Raw genomic sequence first — 25,440 nt, forward strand, 5'->3', positions numbered from 1 at the left:
GACAACATCTTTCCCCCCTGTTATCACAAAATTATTCTAAGATGTCCCAGGACATTTAATACTACTACTACTACAACTAATAAATAATTTTGTATGATTACAAACACTTCAACAAAACAAACTTCATGAAAAAGACACGAGGAGCAACTTTTTTGCTATCAGTTGATTTGCAAACAAAAGCTTTCATAAATAAAATGGAACTAAGGTACATTGTAACCACAGCAAATAGATCAGTCTGTTAATGCATGTTATGAAATATGATCCAGCCATTACAAGAGTTTAAGTGATGCATTGTTCTTACAGCAGGGTCTCCCTATTGACAGCTTTTGTTCTGTGGTTGGTTTTCCCTTTGCTAAAGCTATTCCAGATGCTAGAAGTGTTAAAAATGCAAAACAGTAATTCCAATTAACTTCAATACAGAATAATGATTTAAGAGGTTAGTACCATTGTGAAAATATACTTCTCTCTTTGGTGTGTAACCAACTACATAAAGCCTCATGAGTTGCATGTTTCTGATGATGGGTAAGCCAATTTGCACCACTTGAGTTAAAAGTCTATCTTTTCAAGTGTTTATAACATAGGTCTGAGTCTGAGTGTTAAAAATATCTCTAGGCTAAAACATGCTGTAGAAATTTTCACCATGAGAGCAAGTAGATCCTCAAAACTTGATTAAATTCAGTTTTGCCGCTTCAAGTTCAATAAGTGTGAGCACTTTTGGGGCAGGGTAGAATGGTGTAGTGGAGAGAGAAGTCAGGTCAGAGCAATTAATAGGAATATTGCTGTTGAATGTTGTGGGTGCAGGAATGGGTGCTTAGTCTTCTGCACAAAAGTTCTTTAGTCTTCTGTGTGGTGTCTTTAGATCCAAGCTTTTGTCAAATGTGTTTAACCTAAGACACTATATTTTCATTTTCTACTACTCTAGTTTTTTTCCCAGTGCTTAGAGGTGAGATAGTTAGCATTGCCTCGCACTGCATTCATGGATATTTGTATAAGTAGCGGATATATTCATCTATTAAAACATTCAGTGACTTCATCTTTAGGATGAACAGCTTCTGTTTATTAAACCATAATGTTGAGTTAGTGCCTTTTGGATATATCAGTAAAATACAAAATCAATACCATTGTTTATTTAGAAAACAGGTCTGTCATTTCACATCTTTCTTAATTAAATATGTCCTTAGAATTTGTAAGATATGTACTTACTGTGCATGAGCATTGGTTGATCTGCTCACTGATAGAGAGCATTTACAACCTGTCCAACCAAGAGATCTGTTAGTGTCAGGTCAGTTGTAAGCTTTTAAAGAAACCACCTGAATATGAGCTTTTATTTGTGGGGGAGTGCTGGGAAACAATACTTGTGTTTATAAACATTATGATATGCATACAAGGTTCCTGTTGAATATTTGTATATTAAAAGTCCCCGAGCACTTATTTTAATATGAGAGGTAAAATCTATTTTAATGTGCTCATTGTGCTGAAACATGTGCTTCCATAACAAAATTATTTCCTCCCCCCAGGGGTTTTACCACAAACATACCAAACTCAATCGCAATAGAGCCTGTCTTAAAACCATGAAACTTGTAATCATCAAAGCAGACGGCTCAATGTTTCACTTAAGTCATTGCTTTTTGTCTCCTTAACAGAAGCAACATGACTCATGTGGTGGCTTCATTCTGTTAAAAACTAAAGCAGTGAAGGTTGCTAAGTGACAACAACAATATACTTCCTATTGCCAAAGTTATAATTATTCTTTTAACATAGTTTTTTGTGTATATTAAGGTTGCAAAGTCAATAACTTGAACGTTAGCACTCAGAAATACCTGTGTGACTGTAACTGGGCCCCCTTGTGCATATGCATTATGATAAAACCTTTAATTACATGATCACTTACTAGTTTTTCCACTTTACCCCTGCCTCGTTCAATGCCCAGGATACATCTACTTTGGGTAGAGAATCAGAGTTGTGCAGTGAAGGAGGCTGTTATCTGTAGGACCCCTGCTGCATTTGTTGGGGAAGTTGGAAGGTGAGTGGTGAATGAGGTGGGGTACTGCAGGAAGAGACAGGAAGGTCCTGGTCCAGTCTCAGTGTTCTCTCCCCACCCCACCAACTGGCTCCCATTCTACCTGCACCCTGTGCCTCATCCCTCTGTTTCCCTCACAAGCTCCCAGGCACTTTGCTCCATTGGTTCCAGCCTCCCTCTCCCTCACCTCTGATTCCCAGTCACCTTTCCCAGCTAGTTCTAGTCAGTTTCTCTCTCATGCCCTCCCAGCCCTCCTCTAGTCCCAGTCTCACCAGACTGCTTGTCCCAATCTACTCCTTTTCCTCCCACCTGGTCCTGCTGGTGATCCTCCTCTGAATTTGAATGACACTGCCTTCTACTCCATCATGCCTGGGTGCGATTGGGGGCGTTGCCATAGAAAGTTCTCCAAATCTGGGACCTGGCCCCACCCCAGCCTGGAACATCTGAGAGAAGCCATTACAGGAAACTTTGTCTTTGGTTCAATAGCCCTGGGCTGGAAGGAACATGCTCAGTCACTCTGGGGGGAATGATACATGTTCAGGCTGGTCAGCACTAGAGCTGAGAGAGGCTTGAGTGTGATCAGTAAAAATTGAATCCTCTGAGATTTTAGCGGTTAAAATGTAAGTAGTCTGTTCTGAGCATGTGTGATATGGGATTTTTTTTCCAAAGGGTTGTAATTTGGCCAGATTTGGTTGGATTTTCAATGGCAAAAGGCACATTCCTGACACAAAGACTACCTCCTGCCAAATATCATGTTCCTGCCCCAAATCGGTATATATTAGAGCTCCTCAGAAAAAATTCACCAGAATTTTTAACATGGACAAAACAATGCATTTTTTGCACCTTGAAGAAAAAAATTGAGCCTGAGGCGAACACCCAGCATGGAAAATCTCAGCCCAAACAATTAAAGGTTGGCAAAGTTGTAAAGTAATAAGTAAGAAAAGAGGGTCTTCTAATGGCAAGTGTTGGGTAAATTTAATAGGCTGTGTTATCTCCTCTGTACAATACAACTAGAATATAGGGTAGCATAAATATTACATTGCTCACATAACTGGAATGCAGCATGGTCTAGTACAAAGCATTGGTCTGTGAGTCAGGAGAGTTGGGCTTTGCTCACAGCCCTGTCAGTGTCTTATTGTGTGACTTTGATCAAGTCATTGGATGGTGAAGGCTTAGAGACATGTCTTGTGTCTAGTACAATGGAGCTCTGATCTCAGTTTGGGCATCAAATGTTACTGTAATACAAATAATAACAGTAATAAACATTATCGTGAATAAAGCAGTACATGTAACTTTGCCTTACCTATTTTCCTTTGGCGCTACTGTGATATATGGGAGTGGGGCTTTCCTTGGAGGTTCAGGTTAGGTGTCTTGTGTATTTTGGATGCTTGGTGGTTGAGTGGTTGTGTGAGGAGGGAATGAAGAAATTGCTGTTGTATAGATTTTAGAATCAAACTTGAGTGTTTTTTACTAATGGCAAACTAGGAAGATGCATTCTAGTGTGTGTTTAATTAAATCACATAAATATTACAGTGGACGTCTTACTTCACAGATTTTTAAACAAGGGTAAGGTTAAACACCTTTGTGGTAGGACCTTGTTTACACAGTTGCTTAGTTGTGAAGTTAAGCAGATCAATGTGGCATAATATTCCCAATGGGATTCTGTGATATTCACTGCTTTAGAAAAAGAGGTATCAGTTAAATATGCTTTAAAGAAATGTCAAGTGTTTGCTATGTCTTGAAATGGAATTTTTGCATTAGTGATACCATATTAAACCTAGTTTCCCCACAATTATGGTTGTAACTGCAGTAGAGCATTTAAATGTGTTCTTCCAGCAAACATATGTTTGTGTTTATGGAGTGTGGTCATTTCCTTCGAACTGCCCTGTTATGTTGAACCTTAAGTTTAAAAAAAAAAAAAAGTATATAGAAAACCATAAATATTTCCTGAAGAAAAGTAAAAAAATAATAAAAAAAAATCATTCTTGATAATGTATACAAAAGAGACTAAATCCCTTATATTTCCAGCATGCTCTCTGCCTGTTTGAGTAATAAATATTTGAATCAACAGTACGTTTAAGTTTTGATCTCAGAATACTGGGAAGAGTAATGTTAAAGTGGAGTCTGGAAGGAAACGAAGTAAAGAATTGGAGGTGAACTACAGGGACCTGGATTCATTAGGGACCCTGACTAAAGGAAAAGGTCCACAGGTGAGAACAATATCCTCTTTTCATGCACATTTCCAGAGCAGAATAGTCATTCATCACAGCACTCTACCACTTGCTTTAATCAGTGTTTCATGAACTTTGTTTTCCTTCAAGGCACTATTTTCCTTCTATTTTTGCTCAAAGTAACAATTTAATTTAGTCCCAGGTATTTGTTTCTGTTTCTCTATTTGAATGTTCCAGGAAATTTAAACTCTATCAGGTCACTTACAAATTCTGTAGGGTTAATATATTTAAATCCTGAAACCACTGCCTTGATTTCTTTTTTGAAATCCTCTTCCTGCCTGATGAAGTGGTTTGGATGGGCTATAAGTGCTAAAGAAAGAATGGTAATTAGGTGATACCAGGAAGGTTAGAACTGGTTGTGAATTTTTCGTCAAAATAGTTATTTGTTGGATAATGCTGATTCTTCCAAATCGAAACTTTTTGAGGGAAAGTTTTGACAAAACTTTTGTCAGGAATGTTTCTCAGGACTAAGATGGGGGAGGGATATACTTACCCCAGAATAGCTAATAGCCTACTGATCAGGGGACTCAACTGGCATTTGGGAGACCCGGTTCAAGACCCTATTCTGTCTAATTTGGAGCAGGGACTTGAAACCATGTCTCCCACATCCCAAGTGACTGCCTTGAGCAACAGACTATGGGGTATCCCCTATCTTCCAATCCTTTTCCTATCTTGGACCTGAGAAACTTTCCTTATTTAAAGTTTCATTTAAACCAGTCCTTTCCTGCAAAAAGTGGTCATGTAAACTCTGGGGTCCTGTCTACACTACAGCTTCAACCATTTCTTCTGGTGGTGGGTCCTGGTCCTGCCAGTGTAGATACAGTGTACATGCCAGTCATGATTTAACATGTTAAACAGTGTCTCTCCAATTTTAATTCTACTCACACAGGGAATAGCCTTTCCCCCTCTCTCCTTGCAATAGAAAGTTCCCCTAAAGCAGGATTTATTGTAGTTTTACAGCTGCAGGGGGAATAGTGCTTACCAGCTATATTGGTGGAAATTTTCCAAGCTGCACAATTCACTAGTTTATATTACCTAATAGAGAGATAAATAAGCCATGACTCTTCTTAAAGACTGTTTTTTAATTAGCTTTTTAATGGATTTCCATTGACTTTCCCCTGCATAAGTACTACTGTATTAGTTCATTATTGTGATTAAAAGCAGCTAATAATGATCATAACTAAATAATTACTTTTAAGTCCATCAGCACAACATGATCTCCTACATGTTACCGGCTTCCAGCCAAAGACTGTCTGTCGTCCATTCTTTATGTAGAAATGAAACAGCTCTTTTATAAATGGAGTAGTAGAAACCTGCCCATGTTCCTCTCTGCGAGTCAGAGGTCAAAAACAATTGAATGATTACACTTAGTGTTTATTGAGCACTTGACATCCATAGAGCTAAAAGAACTTGAGAAAGTTGGGTGTCAATTTCCTCATTTACAAATGGGCACACTGTGCCACAGGTTAAATGACTTGCTCAAGCTCATACTGTAAGGCATAGACAGATCTGGTTATCCCTCTATTGTGTGCTATTATATCTTTGTGAGAAGCTGATCTCAAAAGTGAAGTCAGCGCTGCTTTTGTGGGGCTCACAATTCATAATTCAGGCCTATGAAATTTTACAGTGTACATATAAGATGAAAACTTGGGAGGCATTACTTGTAAAAACCCAATCTACTGCCAAAAAATATTTGATTGAGTTAACTTTAAAAATGGCTAGATATGTAATGCCTGGTCATCCCACTTCAATGTTCAGATTTGTACCATTCATTGATTTATATTATGAGACTATGTCTCTATATAACTTCATATGGAAAGATGCAGTGCTAACTTCTGCTTTACTGCTTCTTAATCTAAAATAAACCACTTTTAGATTGAAAGTACGTGTTTAGCTCTCTTTGTCCACTATTGTCCAGAAATTACTTAACTGCCATAACTGGTCAATGTGCAATGAAATACTAACACTCTGTACACATAAAGAGATTCTCAAAGCAGGTTACAAGGATGGACACACTTTACAGATGGCAGAACTAAAGCATAGTGAGGTTAAGTGACTTGTCTATCAAGTAAGTGTTATGTATTTAGTTTGTTGTTGTAACCCCTGGACCATGCTGTCATCCCAAATTCCCTTAGGATTTCTAAGAGTCCACAGTGAATTTTGTGACCTTCACCCTGTCCACCCTAGGCATTAAACTTGATTTTATGTTTCATAAAAGCCCTAACAAACTTATCTTTTTTAAATAATCTGCTAACTCTCTTTAAAGTAATTTCAGTGTCATTCTGGATATTCAAGGTATTGTCTTGTTTTTATTGCTGGAGCTAGAGGGGAAAAATAGGTCAGGTTATAGCCTTCCTCAGAGTATATGTAAGAAGCAAAGTATCTATGTCTGTACATTTTGAGAAACTATTTAGCTTGTTATAGTTAATATAAAGTCTTCCTTGAGCTAAGGTTAGCCACTTGGCAGGGTGTTTTGAAATGAAGGAAGAGCAACCCACGATCCCTGATGGGCAATCTTCCTAACATACTTCATGAAGAATTATTGCTTCTTTCCTCTGAAGAATCTTCTAACATAACTGGTGCATAAGCCATATTGGGAAAAGATAATCTAAGTGTTCTATGGAAAATACAGTGTATAGCAGAAAGATGGAACCCAGAATAGCATGACATATAACAAAGGCTGGGCATTTAGTACTTTCATTTGTGGAATAAGGGGGAATGCTACTCAGTATGTACACTAGTCTTCATCCCATGAGAGAAAGCCGGGAATGCTTAGTAGTGCTACATGTGAGACACATTTTGTAGTCAATGTTAACTGTAGTATATACTGTACAGACTTTTTTCATTAAAAATACTCTTTTTACCCTTCTGTCCTTTACCCTTTACCCTGATGCACTTTTCCATAGTTAAGGATGAGAGCAGGTTTAATTTCTAAAACCTTCATTTAACTTGTCCCTTCTGACTTCAGCTTAGGTTATTATGAAAACAAAGGAAAAACTTTGATCTTAAAAAAATTTATCAAACCTCTTGAGTTATTGAAAATTAAACGTCAGGATAATACTTTTTAATTTTGACTCAGGTTTAATGTTTTTCCTCTCTTTGTACCTCAAAAATGGCTCGTTACTAGAGTTGTTTAGGAATTTTTTGACAAAACTGAAATGTTTCATGGGACAGTATATGTTTCAGTGCAACTTTTATTGGGAAAAGGTTTCTCAGGTCCAGCATGGAATTTTGAGAGGGAGACCAATCCCAGAATAGCTAATAACCTGGTAGTCAGAGTATGTGGTTATCCTGGCATGTCAGAGACCCAGCCCCCAAGTCTTTGTTCTGCTTGATTCACTGCACACTAGGCTATTGTGAGTCTCTCTTTCTCTCCTGCTCAATGAATATTTAATTATTTATACAAAGCAGAACAGCTCCAACAGGAGAGATTGAGAGACCTATCCAAGAGCAGCCAATAGCCTGCTGAGTGCCCTTACTACTGGGATATTGGCTAGTCTGAGGGTAGTCACTCTCTTTCTCTGCTTTTTTCATTTAAAAAAAATAAAGTTGGCAAGTTCTCAGGTTTGTTCTGATGCAGAATGGGAAAAATTGTTGAAATCTTAAAAAAATGTCATGGGACAGGAAAACCGTTTCCTGCTCAGCTGTATTTCTTAATTGCCCTTTACTCTTGGGGGGAATTCTGCGCCACTGTGCACGTACATATTTAGTGAGCCCCGCAGATTTCAATTTTTTACGCAGAATATAGCTTCTGCCAAAATGTTCTGCAGTTCCGCCTTTTGCCCATCAGAGAATGCTGTGGTGCTAGAACAAAGTTGCAGCTCTCCTCCAGAGAGAGAAGAGAGAGAGCTGCCTTCGCAGCGCTTGTCAGGCCAGGTCAGGAGACTGGCTGTGGGGTGCGGGGCGGGGGGTCAGGCAGGGGTTCATAAGGGCTAGTGGGGGAGGAGAGACTGGGGCAGGGTCTGAATGGGAGTGGAGGCACAGATCGGGAGGGCCAGTACATCCCTCGGCCCATGCCGCTTCCAGCGGCTCCCATTGGCCTGGAGCAGCGAACCGCGGCCAGTGGGAGCTGCGATTGGCCGGACCTGCAGACTCGGCAGGTAAACAAACCGGCCCGGCCCGCCAGGGGCTTTCCCTGCATAAGTGGTGTCCCAAGTTTGGGAAACACTGTACTAGAGGATTATGGACCTTGGTCTTCAAACATTATTAGCTTGGACTACTTTGGTCCGAGGAGGAGGAAGAGGCGGAGTGGAGGTGAGCTGGAGCTGGGAGTGGTTCCTCTGCTCCTCCCCCTCCCCTTACTTGCTGCGGCCCCCCTGCCCAGCTCACCTCTGCCTCCGCCTCCTCCCATGAGCGCGCCGCTCAGCTCCGCTTCTCTTCCCTCCCAGGCTTGCCGCGCAAAACAGTTGATTGGCGCGGCAAGCCTGGGAGGGAGGGGGGGAAGCGGAGCTGCGGCGCGCTTGTGGGAGGAGATGGAGCAGAGGTGAGCTGGTGTGTTGGGGGGTGTGGAGGGCCGCAGTAAGTTATGGGGGGGCGCAGAGGAACCGCTTCCCACTCCAGCTCATCTCCGCCTCCTCCCCTGAGTGTGCCGCCGCCGCTCCAGTCCCCTCCCCCCTTCCAGGCTTTCCGGGCCAAGCAGCTGATTGGTGTGGCAAGCCTGTGGGGGGAGAAGCTGGGGCGGTAAAAGCGGTTCCTCTCCCTACCCCAATGTAACGCAGTCTCACCGATAACATGGGGAGATTTTTTGGCTCCTGAGGGCCGCCTTATATCGGTGTAGAGGTGTATTGGACAACAGTAGCCCTTTTTCTCTGAATGTATGGCCTTAAAAGGGTCTCTCTGTGACCCTTCTTCCTCAGTTTAAGTTTGGAGCCAGGCTCTAAATAGCACTTGGTAGAGTTAGAGAGGAACTGAGTAGACAAGATATTCATGCCTTTGGTCTACAAAATGTAAGGATCAAGGTAATTGTGTTTGACCCATAACTACCAACCACTGCTCAAAGTGGCTATTGCTGCATGGCTACATAATGAGATCCTTTCAGTGTGTCTCTATTAAGGCAATGTATTCTGAGAACAAGATTTAGGGTTGGTAAGGAATGCAGTTGTCATATTCATGTCACCCTTTGTTCATGCCAAGAGGTGCTTCATTTCTTCTTAACTTGCAGGCTTCTAGGCTGAGCAAAACAGGTATAATATTTATTTGAAAGATAAGTAATATACTGGGTAATACTGTATTTATATCTCTTTGCAATCCATTTGTTGGGTATGGATCAGAATCACCCTAAGGAAGGCCCCAATTTCCACCCGATAGTATTGACTTGTATTAAAATGCAAAATCTGGCATTTATCTGAAAGATTTGTAAAATTACATGCCACTTGGGACTGTGGTTCAGGCTCTGGAGAGTTAGTTATTCCAGCAAGGAGGGAGAATAAATTGTACTGAAACGTTGTTGTACATGTCAGAACATGGAAAGCTTGGGTATCGGACTGACAATTTGTGCTCTTGGCCAAAGCATGTGTATGTTGGAGTGCCTCAATCATAAATGGGGATTTGGGGACACACATGCTTTGGGCAATGGTGAAATACAGTTGGATCGACATGTTAGTGTGGAAACTGAAGGCTGCCCTTCTAATGAATAAATGATTTTCATTTAAGGAGATACAGATGTGATCTATAATACTCTATAAAGGAGAAGTGCTTCTGCAGAGTATGTGTTTATTTAAATAGAATATGTCTATTTTAAAATACCTCAATAGAAATGAATAAGTAAATCATCACTGGGAAACTAATGAGATGCCTCTACTTAAAAGGGCAGATGAAGTAATCTTTTAAATACTGACTATGAAAATATCGGCTGTTGAAATTTAGACTCCTATTATCCTGTAGATTAAAAGCAGTTTTTAAATATATATGATAACATGGATTAATATTGCTTTTCTGTTGTCAGAATGTATGTTAATGTGAAATGGAGGAAACATACCTTAAAGAAATATTTTGTAGCAGTTGTTAACACCTTATGTTCCTTTTCCAAGTGCCTTGCTGTGTTTTGCTCTGTAACAGGGGCAGGTAAACTTTTTGACCTGAGGGCCGCATCAGGTTTCGTAAAGTGTATGAAGGGCCGGTTAGGGGAGAGGGTTGTGACCCGGACCCCACCTCCTATTTGCCCTTCCCACCTCCCTGGGACTCCTGCCCCATCCTACCACCCCTGTTCCCTGACAGCCCCTCTGGGACCCCTACCCCATCCATACCCCCTGTCCCCTGACTGCCCCCACATCCTCACCCCATCCAACCCCTCCTCTCATTCCTGGCGGCCCCGCCAGGACCCCTGCCCCATCCAACCACCCCTTCTCCCTGTCCCCTGACTGCCTCCTGCCGCCCCATCCAACCCCCACTCCTTCCTGACTGCCCCCCCGGGACCCCTGGCCCCATTCAACCCCCTGTTCCCCCCCCCAACCACCATTCACATCCCTGGACCCGACCACCACCCCGAACTCCCCTGCCCTCTATCCAATCCCCGCTGCTCCCTGCTTCCTTATCCCGCTGCCTGGAGCACCAGTGGCTGGCGGCGCTACAGCCACGCCACCCAGCTATAGCCGGGCCACATTCCCACTGCCGCCACCATGCAGTACAGAGTGCCGGGCTCTGCAACTGCACTGCCCCAGGAGCTCACAGCCACGCCTCCCAGAGCATTGTGCTGGCGGCAGAGCGAGCGAGCTGAGGCTGTGAGGGAGTGGGGGATAGCAGGGGAGGGGCTGGGGGCTAGTCTCCCGGGCCAGGAGCTCGGGACCCATGCAGGACGATCCCGCAGGCCGGATGTGGCCCATGGGCCATAGTTTACCCACCCCTGTTCTATAATATGAATGTGCAAGCTGTTAACAGCAGGATGAACATCCAGCAACTTAAACAACCACCTGCCCTCATCACTGAATCATTATTTAAATTCCCTCTGCATTTCAAAGATTGAAACACTGGCAGGAATTTAGACTCACAGTGCAAGACATCACACACATGAAACTTTCACTGGGTTCATCTCACCGGTTCTTACATGCAATTTAAGTCCATTTTAGTGATAGGTGGAATTCATTGTAAACATGAAAAGTCACAGGCAGTGTGTAATGATTAGGATTGGACATCAAATGATGCACAAATTAAGAATGAACCTCTAAGTGAATACAGAAGTAATTAAAAAGGCCAAAGAAGAAAACGTTATTGTCCAAGTGAATAATTTGAGAGAACCAGAGAAGTAATTAAAGTACTATGAATGGTTTGATAAAAAGAATTGAACTGGGATTAGCTGTGTAAATCCCAAATGTTGTTGGTAACCAAGAGCACAAGGGAGAAAAGCCAAGGTATTACATAAATCTGGGTGCAGAATAGCCTCAGCTCCCACTGTAGCTGTTGCTTCCTGCACTTTGCAATAGGTGCTGGGCACCTTGAGAGATCAAGCCATAGACGTTTAGTTTAAATGAGTCTATTCTGAATATGGATGTTACAACATTACTAAAAATTAAATTGGCAATGCCAAATGCTTGAATCCTTGATAGAGTAAATCCATAGGTAGTTATATATGTATAGTGAAATGCAGCTGTAGTTTAAGGGTCTATTGGCAATTGTGCTGTTAGCAGTTAATGAGGGCTTTGTATCTCAGATAAGTGACTTTACTTCAAACAATAATTCACAATGGATAAATAAGTCACTTAGCTGTATTTTTTAAAAAATCACCTTGTAATTAAAAGAATTTGCTTGTTTTTAATAAATAAATAAAACATTTGAAAGATTTATTTACCTCTTACTGAAAATGGGCTGCTTGCATTTGCAGTCTGATATAGTATAGACAAGTCTGTGACACACTTTATATACGCTGAATCTGAAATTCTTTCGGGGGGAAAAATACTTAAGTGGTACTTATATATTTAGTAATCTGCCCACGATCCATCTAGACTCCAATCCTACACCTATTGAGGATCAAATCCACTATGGGCATACGAGCAAAGGATTTCCATAAACTGGAGAAACTTTTCATATACTTAGCTACATATTACTGTGGTAAAATCATGCTAGTTCCCATCTCAAGGGAAGAAAGGAGGGTTTCAGTTTGTTTCAGTAACTGTGGCATTGTATGTCCAAAGTGTGCAAAGTGAGCAGACTAAATGCATATTGGGCATGAGTCTGAAGCATGAGGTCTCAGCCAAAACTAGAGGATGTCAAAGGTAGATACACTGAGAGTTATAGCATGTATGTAGGATTAAAAGGGTACAAACCACTTAAAGCTTATTCCATTTTGAAAGATTTGAGAGTCTTTATACTCTAAAGTAGGGGATACTGCTTGAACCAGCAGTCACTCTAAATATGAAATGAAATTTAAGTGTGATCACAACACATGGAGTATCTCACTCAAAATTGTATGGAGGAGGTGGAAGGATGTAGTCTCTGGGACCCTGTGTGAAGAGTAAAATCCAAGATATTTGTGGGAAGGAAATAGTCTGTGATAGATTGGAGTGAAGGATGTAATGGGCATCAGCGTGCACTGGTTGGCTTCGGAGGTCAGTGTGTATGACTGTTAGAGCAGATACACTGGATCTGTAGCCAATACCAGGAGTGTGTAGATGGGGTAGATTAGGAGATGGGGGATACAGGTGCTGGCTGGATGGGAGTATGTATTGGCTGTGGAATCTTCATTCTGAATTTCCCATCTTATGAACTTTTATGTTTTTAGCAACAGATTTTTACTGGGATTTGCCTGTTGTCAGTGAAGGTCACTGTGGCCTGAACTGTACAAATTTAGACAGGGATATTCCTATTTTTGTGTTCTATTCACTTTGGTTCACTAGTGGTACAGAGAAGGTTATTGCTTTGTATCCAGCTCAACCCACCTAGAGTTGATGCTTTGCTTTTTAGCTAGGTAATTCGAGCTGGGGAAACAAGCTGGAAGAAACAAGCAGGGAGAACTGGAACTCCTGGCACAATCAAGGAATTATGATGTGATTGGAATAACAGAGACTTGGTGGGATAACTCACATGACTGGAGTACTGTCATGGATGGATATAAACTGTTCAGGAAGGACAGGCAGAGCAGAAAAGGTGGGGGAGTTGCATTATATGTAAGAGAGCAGTATGACATTTCAGAGCTCCGATATGAAACTGCAGAAAAACCTGAGTGTCTCTGGATTAACTTTAGAAGTGTGAGCAACAAGGGTGATGTCGTGGTGAGAGTCTGCTATAGACCGCCAGACCAGGGGGATGAGGTGGACGACGCTTTCTTCCGGCAACTAACAGAAGTTACTAGATCACAGGCCCTTCTTCTAATGGGAGACTTCAATCACCCTGATATCTGCTGGGAGAGCAATACAGTGGTGCACAGAAAATCCAGGAAGCTTTTGGAAAGTGTAGAGGACAATTTCCTGGTGCAAGTGCTGGAGGAACCAATTCGGGGCAGAGCTCTTCTAGACCTGCTGCTCACAAACAGGGAAGAATTAGTAGGGGAAGCAAAAGTGGAGGGGAACTTGGGAGACAGTGACCATGAGATGGTCGAGTTCAGGATCCTGACACAAGCAAGAAAGGAGAGCAGCAGAATATGGTCCCTGCACTTCAGAAAAGCAGACTTTGACTCCCTCAGGGAACTGATGGGCAGGATCCCCTGGGAGAATAACATGAGGGGTAAAGGAGTCCAAGAGAGCTGGCTGTATTTTAAAGAATCCTTATTGAGGTTGCAGGAACCAAACATCCTGATGTGTAGAAAGAATGGTAAATATGGCAGGCGACCAGCTTGGCATAACAGTGAACTCCTTGCTGATCTTAAACAGAGAAGCTTACAAGAAGTGGAAGATTAGACAAATCACCAGGGAGGAGTATAAAAATATTGCTCAGGCATGCAGGAGTGAAATCAGGAAGGCCAAATCACACTTGGAGTTGCAGCTAGCAAGAGATGTTAAGAGTAACAGGAAGGGTTTCTTCAGGTATGTTAGCAACAAGAAGAAAGTCAAGGAAAGTGTGGGCCCCTTACTGAATGAGGAAGGCAATATAGTGACAGAGGATGTGGAAAAAGCTAATGTACTCAATGCTTTTTTTGCCTCTGTCTTCACGAACAAGATCAACTCCCAGACTGCTGCACTGGGCAGAACAGCATAGGGAGGAGGTGACCAGTCCTTTGTGGAAAAAGAAGTGGTTCAGAACTATTTAGAAAAGCTGGACGACCATGGGGCCAGATGCGCTGCATCCGAAGGTGCTAAAGGAGTCAGCGGAGGTGATTGCAGAACCATTGGCCATTATCTTTGAAAACTTATGGCGATCTGGGGAGGTCTTGGATGACTGGGAAAAGGCTAATGTAGTGCCTATCTTTAAAAAAAGGGAAGAAGGAGGATCTGGGGAACTACAGGCCAGTCAGCCTCACCTCAGTCCCTGGAAAAATCATGGAACAGGTCCTCAAGGAATCAATTCTGAAGCACTTAGAGGAGAGGAAAGTGATCAGGAACAGTCATCATGGATTCACCAAGGGCAAGTCATGCCTGACTAACCTAATTGCCTTCTCTGATGAGAGAAGTGGTTCTGTGGATGAGGGGAAAGCAGTGGATGTGTTGTTGTTTGACTTTAGCAAAGCTTTTGATACAGTCTCCCACAGTATTCTTGCCGGCAAGTTAAAGAGGTATGGGCCAGGTGAATGGACTATAAGGTGGATAGAAAACTGGCTAGGATGTCAGGCTCAACGAGTAGTGATCAATGGCTCCATGTCTAGTTGGCAGCCGGTATCAAGCAGAGTGCCCCAAGGGTCAGTCCTGAGGCCGGTTTTGTTCAATATCTTAATTAATGCTCTAGAAGATGGTGTGGACTGCACCCTCAGCAAGTTTGCAGATAAACTAGGAGGAGTGGTAGATATGCTGGAGGGTAGGGATAGGATACAGAGAGACCTCGACAAATTAGAGGATTGGGCTAAAAGAGATCTTGTGAGGTTCAACAAAGACAAGTGCAGAGTCCTGTACTTGGGACGGAAGAATCCCATGAACTGCTACAGACTAGGGACTGAATGGCTAGGCAGCAGTTCTGCAGAAAAGGACCTAGGGGTTACAGTGGACGAGAAGCTGGATATGAGTCAATAGTGTGCTCTAGTTGCCAAGAAGGCTAATGGCATTTTGGGCTGTATAAGTAGGGGCATTGCCAGCAGATCGAGGGATGTGATCATTCCCCTCTGTTCAACATTGGTGAGGCCTCATCTGGAGTACTGTGTCCAGTTTAGGGCCCCACACTACAAGAAGGATGTGGAAAAATTGGAAAGAGTCCAGCAGAGGGCAACAAAATGATTGGAGGCTGGAGCACATGACTTCTGAGGAGAGGCTGAGGGAACTGGGATTGTTTAGTCTGCAGAAGAGAAGAATGAGGGGGGGATTTGATAGCTGCTTTCAACTACCTGAAAGGGGGTTCCAAAGAGGATGGATCTAGACTGTTCTCAGTGGTAACAGATGACAGAACAAGGAGTAATGGTCTCGAGTTGCAGTGGGGGAGGTTGAGGTTGGATATTAGGAAAAACATTTTCACTAGGAGGGTGGTGAAGCATTGGAATGGGTTACCTAAGGAGGTGGTGGAATTTCCTTTCTTAGAGGTTTTTAAGGTCAGGCTTGACAAAGCCCTGGCTGGGATGATTTAGTTGGGGATTGGTCCTGCCTTGAGCAGGGGGTTGGACTAGATGACCTCCCTATGATTCTGTGATAATAGAATGCAAAATTTACCTCAGCAAGCAGCAAACACTAATTAGTGACTTGTATGCATGCAAGAAAAAACAGGTAGAGATCTGAGTAGTTTACATTGCGGTTGAGTTGTAGCTGTTAAAGTAATTAGCTCACACTGTTGTGTGATTACTTAAGCCATTCCGAAAGCTTTCTCTTTCTCAGCTCTGTTTTTTTCCCGCCCTTTATGTAAGGCTGCTGTGGGGTGAATGAGGCTGGCTATGGCTGGATGATGAGTGTACCAGTAACCTGATAAGAGCCTTATATTTTTTTTTTTACTTTAGTTCCCTATTCAGGCCCAAGGAGTAATTTCTGTGGTTTTGGACAAGAAGCTGCCACAGAACGTTCATGCCTTGGCTCCCATGAATCCTAATCCTGTTTTTGGAGTCAAAAACTTTTCAGCACTGGGTCCCAGGGTGCTCTGATTCATGGCTTTTGCAATCGATCCCTCACTCTCTCATAGAGAAAATGTGCCCATAAATGAAAGGTGAGTACTACTCCCACAATGCTGCGGCTAAGTGAACTGTGTACATATTTGATAGACAACATAGAGTAAATATCAACACATGCAGGGGAGGTATCTCTCCGACTCATTACTCCTTAAAGGGTAACATAGTTTTGAACTGAGAATTGCCCTCTCTCCCCCACTACCTCCCCCATCCTCACCACTTGACTCAGTTTGCATATCCGTCTAACCCCAGGACAACCCTTTCCTGAGTGTTTGCACTGCTTCCTGGCTTGCCACCTTGCTTGCTTATTTGTTGCCCTCAGCAGTCTTTGTGTGCTGGGCAATCGATGTGTATTGCACAAAGTCTGCTTAAGCCATGCTAGCAAAGCAAGAGCATTCAGAAGCCAGCATTGTGAGTTCTTGCACTAATAAAGAGGTCAGATGTTCTGTTCTGTTCTGTGAGGATGTAAGGGTATGTCTACACTACGAAATTACGTCAATTTTATAGAAGTCGATTTTTTAGAAATCAATTTTATACATTCGATTGTGTATGTCCCTACTAAGCGCATTAAGTTGGTGAGTGCATCTGCAGTACCGAGGCTAGCATCGACTTTCGGAGCATTGCACTGTGGGTAGCTATCCCACAGTTCCTGCAGTCTCTGCTGCCCATTGGAATTCTGGGTTGAGCTCCCAGTGCCTGATGGGGCAAAAACATTGTTGCGGGTGGTTTTGGATACATGTCGTCAGTCCCCCTCTCCAACTCTCCCCCCACCCCGTGAAAGCAACGGCAGACAATCGTTTCGCAGACGCCATACCACGGCAAGTGTGCAGCCTGCTAAGCTCAGCCACTACTGTGGTGTCCTGGGTGCTGCTGGCAGGAGACGGTGTAGTAGGACTGCAAACTGTCATCATCAAACGCCATACCACAGCAAGCATGGAGCCCGCTCAGATCACTGCGGCAGTTATGAGCACTGTAAATACCATGCGCATTTTCCGGCAGTATATGCAGCACCAGAAACTCTGAATGTCCCCTTAATAAAATTCCCCTATTTCAACCAGGTGACCATGAATGATATCACTCTCCCGAGGATAACATTGAGAGATAAAGAATGGATGTTGCTTGAATGCCAGCAAACCCGGGACCATACCCTGCCATGCTTTGTTATGAAATGATTCCAGACTACGTGCTACTGGCCTGGCGTGGTAAAGTGTCCTACCATGGAGGACGGAATAAGGCTGCCCTCCCCAGAAACCTTTTGCAAAGGCTTTGGGAGTACATCCAGGAGAGCTTCATTGAGATGTTCCTGGAGGATTTCCCCAGACACGTTAACACAGTTTTCTAGTAGCTGTACTGGCCGTGAATGCATCCCAAGTCTTCAGGGCAAATTAATCGTTAAGCACGCTTGCTTTTAAACCATGTATTGTATTTACAACGCTATACTCACCAGAGGTCCCTTCTCTGCCTTCAGAGTCCGGGAGCCCGCCGGGAGGGTACTGGCTCCAGGGTGATAAACAGTTCCTGGCTGGAAGGTGGTGACTGTTGTCAGTTAAGCAGTGATGTTGTTGAAGTGGGGATGTCAGTAAAGACTTGTCTACACTTAAACTGCAGCACTGATGCAGCTGTGCTGCTGTAGTGTTTCAGTGAAGATGCTACCTATGCTGAGAGGAGGGGTTCTCCCATTGGCATAGGTACTCCACATCTCCGAGAGGCAGTAGCTGTGCCGATGGGAGAAGCCCTCCATTGACATTGCGCTGTCTACACTGAGAATTAAGTTGGTGTAACTGCGTCACTGAGGGGTGTGGATTTTCTCCAAGAAAGGCCAGAGATCTAAATGAGAACTAACCATGTAACATAACTTTCTACAATAAAGTTGAGCAGCAGTTGTAGCACTTGTTCATAGTGGGAGTGGGGCGGGGAATGTTATTTCCCAGCAGAAATGAAACCTGGTATTTAGCTGAAATGAATAAGGTGTGGGTGGGTTCTAAGTCCTAGCCATTGGATGTATCTAGTAAGTGTATTAAAATACACAGTAATACAATAAAATCTATTGGTACAACACAACATTTTTTCAATAAGTAATTAAATTCCCCCTTTAGACACAATTTTCAAAGCATGCAGTGATACCAGCACTAATCCTTTCTTTTTAGAGTGAGTCTTCAACAACTTTTGTTTGCGGGGCCCCCAGATACTTTAAGCCAGTATACCTAGAGAAAGCAGCTTTCTCTGAATCAGCAAACTGAATGCCTCCTTTCCTGTGCTTTGAAATGTAGGTATGGTGTGGGTGTGTGCTGTAAGACCAATATACTGTTGGCAGTATCCCTTACATTACAGCCAGCGAAGCTAATCAAGGGTGATGACTTGGTATTTCAGCAGTGGTACTTGGCGGAAACTCAGAAGGGAAATCTGTGACTTTGGGGGAGGAAATGACCACTTTCCTTACTCTAAAAACCTCCTTTAACATCTTTGAGCTGTGTACAATGTAATCATTATTGGGGTTGGTGACCAGAGCGAGGAAGGAACAATGAGGATTTGACTGGCCTGCTTAGCAATTCTGCACTGTTTACTGATTGTTGACAGAGACGTCTTCCAATTCCCTTCCTCTTGATCTTGTGTCACTTTACTCTTTCTCAGAATGGCTACTACTTGGAGGTTACCCTGGTCTCCCTTCCTTTGTTTGATTTCTTCTGACAATTAAAAAAAAAAACCAAAAAACTTGAAGTTCTTAACTGGTTTTGACAAGTTCTTTCTTGGCCCAAGGGGAAACAACCAATGATCTTAATCTTCGCAGTTAATTGGCCAGGGTAACTTAAATGGAAAAGATAAGACTATAGAAGGCCGCAGCTTTTATATCAATCTGCTAAATACCTTTTGACCCCTGTATAATAATAAATAAAATACAGTGTGGCTGTCTTAGAGGTATTTGCTGCAATTGAAGTGATGAAGACATTTCACTAGAACATCTGGTATTCATTGTATTCCCTAAAGAAATGGGGGGGGGGGTAGGGGGGAGAGAAATTCTGGCCAAATGACTTTTGTATCATTTTCTGCCTTTCATATTGCCATAGGAGTATAAAAAAGACCTTTTCTGTACTAAAAGTGAGTCCTTGTGAAGTGAGAGCAATGGCATTGTGTATTCTTAAATTTGAAGAAAATAAAGTTGCATGCTTAATAAGAAAATCTAAGTTTTTATGTGAAAATCTTCAATCATCTCTTGCATAAATGGCAAGAATTCTTCATATTGTGCTTCTGTTTACAGTTTGTGGCATTAGCCTAGGAGGACACTTTTGAAGTAAGTTTGTGAATTTGCTCCTCCCTGCATGCATTAAAACTATGATCTGTGGTGTGCAAATGGTATATGAGTGGATTCTAACAGCACAGGTGTCATTTTGACTCTGCTTAAAAGTAGGCTCACAAATTATGTGCCAGGTGTATAAACTCACTATTTGGAACCTGCCTTTCCTACTTTTCATATTGCTTTTTATCAGCCTATTGTTGATATAATTTGTATTGTGGCTAAGTTTTCCCCCCCCCATATTAGATTTTCAGACTCGCTATTACAAACTGACCTTAATTTGCCTATTAAATCAGTGCATTGAAGATGCTTGTGGTATTCTGATGTGGTACAGCGTTGTCATGTACTGCAGTAAGCTCTTAACATAGAATTTATTTTGAGAACTGATGGACCCATCTCTCTGCCTCACCTAATTATTCCTGTGCCCCCCTTAACTCCTGTATATTGATTTCAATTAACATGACTGACATCCACTTTTGATGGTAAAGCTAATCACCTAGAGGATCAATCCCCTGTTGTGAATTCATTTCCTCCTTACAGTCTGTCCACTTAGAGTTTAGCACTTAAATAGACTAATACAGATACAACACAGACAGGCATAATTTACACTTTCCAGACAACAAGTCCAATGCATCAGAAAATAAAATAACACATTAAAAATGTGTTCCCTTGAGAAACTTGAAGAAAACATTGTTTCCACTCTGGCTTGATTATTGACTACTGGGGAAAATGATCACACTTTGTTAAACTCCAGGGATGTGTTATCAAATTACTTAATAACTAGGGCTGTTGATTAATTGCAGTTAACTCAAAAAAATTAATCGTGATAAGAAAATTAATCGTGATTAATTGCAGTTTTAATCACAGTTTTAAACAATAGAATACCAATTGAAATGTATTAAATATTTTGGATGTTTTTCCACATTTTCATATATATTGTATTCTGTGTTGTAACTGAAATCAAAGTGTATATTTTTATTACAAATATTTGCACTGTAAAAATGAAGAAATAGTATTTTTCAGTTCGCCTCATTCAAGTACTATAGTGCATCTATTTATCATGAACTTACAAATGTAGATTTTTTTATTACATAACTGCACCCAAAAACAAAACACTGTAAAACTTCAGAGCCTACAAGTCCACTCAGTCCTACTTCTTGTTCAGTCAAGACAAACAAATTTGTTTCCATTTACAGTAGATAATACTGCTCTCTTCTTATTTACAATGTCACCAGAAAGCGAGAACAGGCATTTCAATGGCACTTTTTTAGCTGGCATTGCAAGGCATTTGTGTGCCAGATATGCTAAACATTCATATGTCCCTTCAAGCTTCAGCCACCATTCCAGAGGACATGCTTTCATGCTGATGACTCTCATTAAAAAAAAATGCATTAATTACATTTGTGACTGAACTCCTTGGGGGAGAATTGAATTGTATGCTCTGTTTTACACGCATTCTGCCATATATTTCATGTTATAGCAATCTCGGATGATGACCCAGCACATGTTGTTCTTTTTAAGAACACTTTCACTGCAGATTTGACAAAACGCAAAGAAGGTACCAGTGTGAGATTTCTCAAGATAACTCTCGACGCAAGGTTTAAGAATCTGAAATGTCTTCCAAAATCTGAGAAGGACAAGGTGTGGAGCATGCTTTCAGAAGTCTTAAAAGAGCAACACTCTGATGCGGAAACTACAGAACCTGAACAATCAAAAAGGAAAATCAACCTTCTGCTGGTGGCGTCTGACTCAGATAATGAAAATGAACAGGTGTCAGTCTGCACTGCTTTGGATTGTTATCGAGCAGAACCCATCATCAGCCTGGATGCATGTCCTGTGGAATGGTGGTTGAAGCATGAAGGGACATGTGAATCTTTAGAGCTTCTGGCACGTAAATATCTTGTGATGCCAGCTATAACAGTGCTGAGAACACCTGTTCTCACTTTCAGGTGGCATTGTAAATAAGTGTGCAGCATTGTCTCCTGCAAATGTAAACAAACTTATTTGTCTGAGTGGCTGACTGAACAAGGAGTAGGAGTGAGTGGACTTACATGCTTTAAAATTTTACACTTTTATTTTTAATGCAGTTTTTTTTGTACATAATTCTAGATTTGTAAGTTCAGCTTTCATGATAAACAGATTTCACTACAGTACGTGTATTAGGTGAATTGAAAAATAGTATTTCTTTTGTGGTTTTACAATGCAAATACTTGTATTAAAAATAAATATAAAGTGAGCACTGTAGACTTTGTATTCTTTTCCAAATCACATCAGCCACACCATCAGGGGCTCATTCACCTGCACATCTACCAATGTGATATATGCCATCATGTGCCAGCAATGCCCCTCTGCCATGTACATTGGCCAAACCGGACAGTCTCTATGCAAAAGAATAAATGGACACAAATCTGACATCAGGAATCATAACATTCAAAAATCGGTAGGAGAACACTTCAACCTCTCTGGCCATTCAGTAACAGATTTAAAGGTGGCAATTTTGCATCAGAAAAGCTTCAAAAACAGACTCCAAGGAGAAACTGCTGAACTTGAATTGATATGCAAACTAGATACTATCAATTTAGGCTTAAATAGAGACTGGGAATAGCTGAGCCATTACACACATTGAATCTATTCCCCCCATGTTAAGTATCTTGTCAAACTGTCTTAAATGGGCTATCCTGATTATCACTACAAAAGTTTTTTTTTCTCCTGCTGACAACAGTTCATCTTAATTAATTAGCCTCTTAGAGTTGGTTGGGCAACTCCCACCTTTTCATGTTCTCTGTATGTATATATATCTCCTCACTATATGTTCCATTCTGTGCGTCCGATAAAGTGGGCTGTAGCCCATGAAAGCTTATGCTCAAATAAATTTGTTAGTCTCTAAGGTGCCACAAGTACTCCTGTTCTTTCTACTAGCTACTGAGTACCCACTAATTTTAAGATGGATTCTTTAGTTTGACTAAATTTTAAACCATGTTATTCCCAATTTGAAAAGGCTGAAGTAAGTTAAACAAGGCCTCATTTCTCTTAAAATTAGGTTTCAGCTGAAATCTCAGTGATTGTCGTGGCTCAGAATCCTAGGAGTTTAATCCTGGGTTGGAAGATTAAATGCTTTTCTTTCCCTGAGTGTAGAACTCAGTTCCTGGATGTCCACACCCTATCATGGAGAAACTCTCAATCTCCCTCAGGAAACATTGGCCACTGGGCGGTGAGGATGTGAGATGTCATGTAGTTAAGCATACAAACATTGTCTGTGGTTAACTGGCTGTCTTTAAGGGTAGAACATCTCTCTTTGAATAACTTCTATTCTATTCTTCAACTTACAGCTTGTGCCTTGGTACATGAGCAAGAGTGATGGCATATGCTAGATTAGCTGCAGTAGCTTTATCGTGGCAGCATGTTCCAGAGAGGAAGCAAATTAATGAGGGGAGTTTTAGCCTTTAATTTTCCCTTTCCTTGTTGTGTTTGGAGCCTGCTGCCTACTGTCCTCCCTGCTGGTAAATTGTGATAACAGGCATTAAATTAAAGACAGCTTCTCTGGAAGCCAGAAGCATTCTGCCCTCGCTGTTGTAAAATAAGTAGCAGTTACATCTTGAAGAAAGGGATTGAGAACTGTGGCAGGATGTGATCTGCTTAGTACTCCCTTATCTTAGCAAGAAAAAAAAGAGATTCTTTTCAAATAACTAATATTTGCTCACTCACTCTTCCAACTAAAAGTTTCTATGTCCCCATGCAAGGGGCTGAGGATTCTACAGTAACACTATTAAAGATCTTCCGTAAATTCTTTACAATGACTTACGTTATACTTCACTTGTAGAAGAGGCTGTGGTAACTGCAGTGAAATTCAGTTCACCAAGTAAACAGCATTTTGCACAAATCTCCAAACTAGCCCATCTACTCTTACTAAAGCAAAGCTGACATTTTGAGCACATTTTCCACTTTCTTGTTAAAGATGGCATTATGCTTTGTTACCTCATGTAAGGAGTTGGAAACTTATGCTCACAGCTGAAACGACGCAAGCAGCAAGTGTTGTCATTGCAATCACCTGCCACATTAACTTAGGAAGACTAGTCTCTTCCAAGTGCGATGGGGAAGGCATGATTTAGTCCCATTGCTGGTAATTTGTGTCTCTTTTAAACTTACTCTTGGCTTATTATAACCATATTGGAACAGCGGTTGATGGGGGTTCGACCTATATGCTACAAGTGTTCTGATTTTAGCTATATTCTCGGGGTATCATTCCATGAAAAAGGGAAGGTGCTGGCAATAGGGATGAACTGTCAACTTCTTTGGATGAATGCATCCAGCATTCATTTGCACTTCCAGACTCCCGTCACAATTGGAAGTGAAATTGGTAAACTATAAAGGATGGGACTATTCTTGTGATATTTGTGCAGGCATCAGAAATCTCAATACAGAGTATGTTCATGTAACTTAATTGAAGGTGTGAAGAGTATACTAGACAGCAGACGCAGAGGACTAAACATATTAACTGGAGGTATATATGAGAAGGGACCTCCTCAGAGAGGTCTGGAAAAAGTATTTTCTGGTAAGTCTATAGAAGGTGAAAAGAGATAAGGTGCTGGGATTTCTGTTAGGATGGAGGTCTTAGATCATCCACGGGGCCAGTCTTTCAAATAAACCTCCAATAGGTTTCATACATATGAAAGTTCCCGTGACTGCTCATCATGATTTCTTCTGGCTCCACGGTGTTCATTGTGACAATGAAGAGACAAGACTTGGGTGTAGTAAATAAACAAGGGTTTCTTTATTTGGAAAACTGGACACACCCAGACTCTATAGATCTCTGAACTCCATTTGAGGTGCAGTGCTGCCACATGTGGTCTGCCTAACTCCTGGCCTGGATTCAGCCATCAAGGAATTATTTGCCAATTATGGGAAATTTGTTAGAGCTGTTGAACAATGTTGAACATGAGATACATGGGTTGTGGATTAGAGGAGGATGTGGCTCTACTACTTTGTTGTCCTCCTATCTTTTTGGAGGGCGGGGATGGGGGGAAAGATGTCTCCTTTCATGTGAAGAACGTAAGTTCTTGCGAAGGAGCCTCCTACCCCTCTCAAGAAGCAACAGCAGGGTATAAACCCATGCATTAAGTTTTTGCTAGTGCCCACAGGCTACTGAATATCAGCAGCAAAATGACTGATCATCTTTTTTATTTTATTTTTGTCTCCTGGGAAAGGCACAAACCACTGTGCCACTGGAGTTGTCTGGGGACTCAGGAAGTCAGCATTGCATTGGCTTGCACTCAGTTAATGTTGGGAATGTTAAATTCACAACCAAAAAGCTAGCTACATACAACTGTTTATTTTAAAATGAGAGCGTAATTCCTACAGAAATGACACCTTGCCTTTTCTCCCTACCATCTCACCATGAAGAGTTTTCTGCTTGCCACTGGTGAGTGAGTTTTTTCAAGGCTTGATCCACTGTCATAGGGGACAATGACTGGTCTTAGATGTTGTGATGCAAGAACAGCAGTCCTAAGTTCTGGTGAGCACAGGAATTTAGATATTGAAAACAAATTAAAAGTTTTTATGAGTAAGGTACAATACATATGTTTCAGTCTCCAGCAAAGGTAATATTTTCATGATATTTCCCGATCAGCTTTGCAGACTCAGGAGACTGAACAGTTCAGAATAATCATTTGAACTTCTGAGTGCTTATCTAAAACTAACCTCCAGGCCGTGTATGTTTTGATCATCACCGCTGATA

General features: G+C 41.7%; 1 protein-coding gene across 1 annotated transcript in view; it reads left to right on the forward strand.

Moving 5' to 3' along the window:
* SLIT3 (slit guidance ligand 3) overlaps positions 1–25,440 on the forward strand; it is a 768,837-nt gene that overhangs the window by 189,281 nt on the left and 554,116 nt on the right. The gene's annotated exons all lie outside the window — the stretch shown is intronic.

Source organism: Mauremys mutica, chromosome 8 (genome assembly GCF_020497125.1).
Source record: "Mauremys mutica isolate MM-2020 ecotype Southern chromosome 8, ASM2049712v1, whole genome shotgun sequence".
Taxonomy (NCBI): domain Eukaryota; kingdom Metazoa; phylum Chordata; order Testudines; family Geoemydidae; genus Mauremys; species Mauremys mutica.